Source organism: Penaeus japonicus, unplaced genomic scaffold, assembly GCF_977035675.1.
Source record: "Penaeus japonicus unplaced genomic scaffold, GWHDUDI00000001_assembly GWHDUDI00000025, whole genome shotgun sequence".
Lineage (NCBI taxonomy): Eukaryota > Metazoa > Arthropoda > Malacostraca > Decapoda > Penaeidae > Penaeus > Penaeus japonicus.
In genome coordinates, this window is record NW_028234427.1 from 24,239,114 (window position 1) to 24,246,613 (window position 7,500).

Consider the following 7,500-nt stretch of genomic DNA (forward strand, 5'->3'; position numbering starts at 1 on the left):
ATGCAAGAAGGCAGAAGGTGAGACCTTCGATGACTTCTGGATACGTTTGAAGATACTATCCCAGGAGATAGATCTTTGCAAAGCTCGGAATGCAGTCTGCATTGATGAATGGATTAAACATGGTATACTGATGGGCATTCGTGATGCTGAGTTGACGCAAAAGCTCTTCAGAATGGACCCCTCTGCCACACCCCAGGATGTCTTGAATGCGTGTAGGGCACATGAATCTTCAAAGACTGCATCTTCCTCACTTAAGGACACAAGTTCTGTTTGTGCCGTGTCGTATTATAGAAAGAGTAAGAAAATATCTCAATAGAGGAAGACAGACATACTAGTAAGCCTTCTGAGAAGTCCTGTGAACATTGTGGTTGCTATCACGAAAAGAAGCCCTGTCCAGCAGTGACATCGACATGTCGTGCTTGCAACATTTAAAGGCCATTGGGCTGGTGCCATAAAGTGTCCAGCCAGAAATGCCAAGTGCAAGGGTTGTAATTTACAGTGACACTATGGTAAGTGTTGCCCCAAGAAGAAGGTAAACAAGTTAAAAACAAAGGAAGACCCAAGGAAAGACCAAAACCTGAATGTCGTCAGTTCAGTGTCTCCTTCAACATTGTGTATTAGAAGTATTTCTGCTACTGTGAGATCCAGGCTTCATCCCTCACCTAAAATCTGTAATTCTGTCATATGAGATAACTCATTGGGTCACATTGATATTATACCTGATACAGGTGTGGATACTACAGTCATGGGCTACAGCATCTCAGTACCCTTGGCCTGACTGAGCAAGACCTGGAACTGCCCTCTGTTACGACGTACTGCAATGCTGATGGATCACGCATGCCACCAGCAGTTGGTTCTTTCCATGGAAGCATTACATATGGCAATAAGACGACTGATTGCTGGATCGATGTCCAAAGTTCGCTGACAACCCTTTTGCTGTCATAGGTTGAGTGTAGAGACTTAAGGATCATTCTGGATTATTTCCCTAAACAAATCCAAGACAAGCAATCCACCAACAGGGTACAGGTTTCAGGAAGAGGCACGAAGACCCTAGCATCCACACCAGTCCAGCCGTTGTCATTACCTTTTAACAAGTCGACGTCACCATCTGCTGCAAAAAAGTACTTTTTTCATGAATATGCTGACGTATTGGTGGGAAAGGAGGTCCTAAAGTCAGGGCTGCTTAAGAAAATGTCGGGCCATCTTATGAGGATCCACCTGAGGGAAGATGCCCTTATGCAATATATACCCCTCGGTTAATTCCTCTTGCTTTTCAGGAAGCAGTGAAAACAGAGCTTGAATCAATGAACCATCTGCTTGGTGTCACCCACTTGTTGCAGTCACCAAGGCTAATGGTGGTGTTTGCATCACCACTGACCTCTCCAGGCTGAATTCACAAGTTTCCCGCCCAGCCCACCCTTCACCAACACCATTTGCAGCAATTAGGAATGTCAACCCCAAGTCCCATTTTTTTTAAACGATCGACGCACTTTGTGGTTATTGGCAGATTCACCCTATGGTCGTTTCTGGTAGTGTCGTGGTCCAATGGGGTTCTCAGCAACAGGAGATGCATTCTGTCTACGAGGAGATAAGGCTCTTCAAGGAGTAACCAATTGTAGATGCTATCCTCCAACATGATGAGGACTACCTTACCCATCTTCAACATGTTGACAAGGTGTTGTCTCGGTGCAGACAACATGGTATCACCTTGAATGCTGACAAGTTCATATTGGCCACACCAGAAACAACATTTTGTGGTTACAGGCTCTCCTAGGATGGCATTCCAGCCGACCCTGAGAAAGTTCCCTACACCTGCCAACCGCACGGATCTTCGTGGATTTATGGGTCTGGTTAACCAGTTGGCCGAGTTTACACCAGACATCTCTGCCACAGCAGCGCCCCTTCGTCTGCTGATGAGCCCAAGAACTTTTATCTGGTCAGCTGATCATACTAAAGCATTTGAAGAAGTCAAGCTAGCCCTATCACGTCTGCCCACTCTGTAGACATTTGACCCAGCCCTTCCCACCATCTTACAAACTGATGCATCTAGGCTGTATGGTCTTGGTTATGCATTGCTTCAAGACCACAGTGGTGGTAGGCTCATACTCGTGCAGTGTGGCTTGCGCTTCTTGACTAATACGGAGACACGTTATGCCACCATAGAGTTAGAGTTACAAGCTGTAGTCTGGGCTATGTCCAAATGCAAGTTTTATCTCATAGGCCTCCAGCATTTCAGTTTAGTGATAGACCACAGACCATTGGTCCCCATACTAGACCACTATTCACTGGACGCAACTGAGAATCTCCGTCTGTAGTGGCTGAAGATGAAGATTTCCCCATATATCTTCGCATCTACATGGCGCATGGGTAAGACACTTTGGATCCCTGATGCCCTGTCCCGCTCACCTGTTGATCGCCCCACGTCAGATGATGAAGCCATTTGCAATGAAACCTGCATTTCTGTTAGTGGTGTGACGCTATGCGCAGTGAAAACTATTGCAGTACCCCTGTGTCAATGAACAAGAGGATCTACACTTGGAGGATTTACGCAAAGCAGCTTCTGAGGATACCACATACAGAGAGCTACGCCATCATGTTAGATCAGGGTTCCTCACCAACTGCTATGACCTGCAAAACAGTCTGCGTCCATATTGGAAGATTCGAGATGACCTTTACTGTGACGGCAACTTAGTGTTATATGGTGCTCATATGGTTATCCCTACAGCCCTACGTCGTCACATCCTGACACGCCTGCATGACAGCCATTGTGGTTTTGAGGCCACAAAACGACGTGCCATTTCTTTCAGTGTCGACAGATTTCTTTTCTGTAGCTGGAAAACATTTTTAGTGTACATTGACCACTTCTCTAACTGGCCAGTGGTAATTCAACGTGGTACTGACACTACAGCTAGGACCACTATTCGTTTTTTCAGGCATCTGTTCCGCGACCTAGGTGTACCAGAACGTGTATGTACCGACGGCAGACCTCAATTCACCAGTTAAGAATTTGCAGCTTTCCATGAGCGATGGGGAGTGTGCCACATTATGTCAACACCCCATTACCCACAATCAAATGGTCATGCTGAGGCAGCTGTGAAGAAGGTGAAATACTTAATCCTGAAAACGGCTCCGACTGGGAATATTGACAACGAAGCCTTTGACAGAGGTCTCTTAGAGTTACGCAATACCCCTAACTTCACCGGACATTCTTCTGCACAAATCCTCTTTGGACATTCACTCTGCTCTTGTGTACCAGCTCATGCAAAATCCTTCACTAAGGAATGGCAGTCTAGAGCTGAGAGTTGTGATCGTCGTGCCAATGAACGTGCCAAGGATGTTGAGACCCGATACAACAAACACACAAGAGCTCTCCCTATGCCGAAGATTGGAACTCAAGTCCGGATCCAGGACCCTACCTTAAAGCATTAGGACAAAGTAGGTATCATAATGGGTGTTGGTAAATCCCCCATGACTACCACATCAAGATGCCAAGTGGTCATATCTTGTAGCGAAATCGTCGTTTCCTGCGTCCAGTATATTAGCCGCCAATTGAACGACCTGACGCAGATGACTTTGGCACCCCATCTAAACCTCCAGAACCTCGACGTTCTGAACATATCAAGAAGATGTCCGTTCAAGACTCACGCTAGTGAACGTGAAGGGGAGAGGGAGATGTTGGACATTATAGTGATATAGTGTATAACACGAAATAGTGTCTGTATTACTTTATACCAATGAGGCAACAGATAATGCCAAATATTGTGATATTAGTTGTATTGTGATTTAATATATCACAGTGATATTATTTCCAAAGTTACTACATGTTACATAAAAGCACATGTATTATTGTTTACATAGTTTGCTATATTTACATTTCGTTCTATGTACAATATGTAGCATGTGGTCTATATGTACAAGAATAATATTTCTGTTGTATGATATTTTATGTATACCTCGTGCATCTGGCAACAACCTCAGAGAGAGAGAGAGGAGCAAGCCTGCCTGGCCACGAGGAGACAGGACCCAGAACGTTCTAATGTGTTTTACTGTATTTACACCTCCAAAGAACCTACTTTAGTTTTAACTCGGCGTTTAATTCTCCCACAAGTTTAGAGGATTCACCAGAGAGCATAACAGTACGTAGGAAGGAGGAAGAAGTACACAGGAAGGAGGAAGAGGCACGCAGACAGGAGGAAGCAGCTCATTTCCAGTTGTTACGCCACCTTGCACCTCAGTCCTTTGCTTCCACGGTGGATACTTCAGCGATGCTTTCTGGCAACCTAATCACCATGTCAAATGCCTCGGGAACCTCGTTGACTCCAAAGGCACCTGTGCAGCCTCCAAATGCTTTGCCTGCTGATGCGACTCCTCAGCAGTTTCGTGAATGGAAACATGACTGGTCAGACTATGCCACGATGGTGGATCTACAAAGTCTGCCATTGCCTAAGCAACTGATCCAGCTTCGGATGTGTCTGACGCCAGATATGTGATGTGTGCTGGAACACAAGTTGGATGTGTCTCCTGATTCCTCAATTCCTGTAGAGGATGTTTTAAACAAACTACATTCACCATTGTCAAGTGAAACCAGCTCGAAGTATTGCGACGGAAAGCATTCTCCGAATGCAAGCAGGCAGAAGGTGAGACCTTCGATGACTTCTGGATACATTTGAAGATACTATCCCAGGAGATAGACCTTTGCAAAGCTTGGAATACAGTCTGCATTGACGAATGGACTAAACATGGTATATTGATGGGCATTCATAATGCTGAGTTGACGCAAAAGCTCATCGGAATGGGCCCATCTGCCACAACAAACATCAATCATTAATAACCCTCAACACTACAACAACATGTGGGATCAACCACACAAGTAACAAAACAACAAAAATTACACCACAGCTCCAAGGATGCTTGAATGCGTGTAGGGCAGACGAATCTTCAAAGAACTGGCATCTTCTTTCTTAAGGACACAAGTATCTGTTTGTGCTGGTCCGCAGTTATAAAGGAGATGTAAGAAGATAGCTTAGCATAGGAAAACAGGAAAGAACTGTGCTTCCCGTCATACTAGTAAGCCTTGCTTGAGAAGTCGCTGTGAAATATTGTGGTTCGCTACCGACGACCAGAACCCTGTCCAGCCAGTGACAAATCGGAACATGTCCATGCTTGCAACATTAATAGGCCATTGGGCTGGTGGCCATAAGTGTCCACCCAGAAATGCCAAAGTGCAAGGGATGGTTTGTAATTTATCAGGGACACTATGATAATGTTGCCACAAGAAGAAGTAAACAAGTTCAAAACAAAGAAGACCCAAGGAAGACCAAAACACTGAATGTTCGTCAGTTTCGGTGTCTCCTTCTACATTTGTATTAGAAGCATTTCTGTACGAAGTTATGATCATCCCTCACCTAAAATCTAGTATTCTGTCCTTGAAGTTACGCTGGGTCACATTGGAAGTTTACCGGATACCGTGTGGATACTACAGTCATTGGGCTACAGCATCTCAGTACCCTTGGCCTGACTGAGCAAGACCTGGAACTGCCCGTCCGGTTAACGAACGAAACGTATACTACGATGCTGATGGATCACCCTATGGGCCAACCAGCTAGTTGGTTCTTTCCATGGATAGCCATTACATATGGCAATAAGAAGACTGATTGCTGGATCGATGTCCAAAGTTCGCTGACAACCCCTTTGCTGTCATGGGTTGAGTGTAGAGACTTAGGGATTATTCCAGATTATTTCCCTAAATAAATCCCAGACAAGCAATCCGCTAACAGGGTACAGGTTTCAGGAAGAGGCACAAAGACCCCAGCATCCACACTAGTCCAGCCATTGTCATTACCTTTTAATAAGTCGACGTCATCATCTGCTGCAAAAAAGTACTTTCTTTGTGAATATGCTGACGTATTGGTGTGAAAGGAGGACCTAAAGTCAGGGCCGCTTAAGAAAATGTTGGGCCCTCCTATGAGGATCCACCTGAGGGAAGATGCCCAACCTTATGCCATACATACCCCTCGGTTAATTCCTCTTGCTTTTCAGGAAGCAGTGAAAACAGAGTTTGAGTCAATGGTCAGCCAGCGTATCATCACGCCAGTAGATGCTGAACCATCAGCTTGTTGACACCTGCTTGTTGCAGTCGCCAAGGCTAATGGTGGTGTTCGCATCACCACTGACCTCTCCAGGCTGAATTTACCAGTTTCCCGCCCAGCCCACCCTTCACCAACACCATTTGCAGCAATTAGGAGCGTCAACCCCAAGTCCCAGTTTTTTACAACGATCGATGCACTTTGTGGTTATTGGCAGATCCCCCTCCATGAAGAAGACCAACATCTCACAACATTCATCACACCCTATGGTCATTTCCGGTATTGTCGTGGTCCAATGGGTTTCTCAGCGACAGGAGATGCATTCTGTCTACGAGGAGATAAGGCTCTTCAGGGAGTGACCAATTGTATCAAGGTTGTAGATGATATCCTCCTACATCATGAGGACTACCTTACCCATCTTCAACGTGTTGACAAGGTGTTGTCTAGGTACAGACAACATGGTATCAACTTGAACACTGACAAGTTCATATTGGCCACACCAGAAACAACATTTTGTGGTTACAGGCTCTCCAAGGATGGCATTGCAGCTGACCCAGAGAAAGTCTGTGCTATTGTTAGGTCTATGAGAGTTCCGCTATTGCCTGCCAACTGGCTGCGGACGGATCTTTCGTGTATTTAGGTGGGTCTAGTTATAACCATTCCGAGTTTACACCAGACATCTCTTGCCACACAGCGCCCTTCGTCCGTTGATGAGGCCCCCCCCAAAAAAGAACTTTGTCTGGTCAGCTGATCATACGTTAACGTGTTTGAAGAAGTCAAAAGCTAGCCCTATCGCTGTCCGCCACTCTTTCGACATTTGACCCACCCTTCCCACCAATCTTACAAACTGATGGCATCTAGCTGTATGGTCTTGGTGTTTGCATTTGCCTTTCAAGACCACGGGTAGTGGGTAGACTCATAAAACTCGTGCAGCTTGTGGCTTCCGTTTCTCACTGACCTGATACAGAGACACGTAATGCCACATAAGTTTAGAATGATTACAAAGGACTGTAGTCTGGGGCTATGTCCAAATGCAAGTTTTGATACTCATAGGGCCTCGAGCATTTCCAGTTTAGTGATGTAGAAGACCACCAGACCGTGTGGATCCCCCATATTAAACCGCTATTCACTGGAAGCAATTGAGAATCTCCGTCTGCAGCGGCTGAAGATGAAGATTTCCCCATATATCTTCACAGCTACATGGTGCGCGGGTAAGACGCTTTGCATCCCTGATGCCCTGTCCCGCTCACCTACCGATCGTCCCACGTCAGATGATGAAGCCATTTGCAATGAAACCTGCATTTCTGTTAGTAGTGTGACGCTATGTGCAGTGAAAACTATTGCAGTACTCTGTGTCAATGAAGAAGAGGATCTACACTTGGAGGATTTACGCAAAGCAGCTTCTGAGGATACC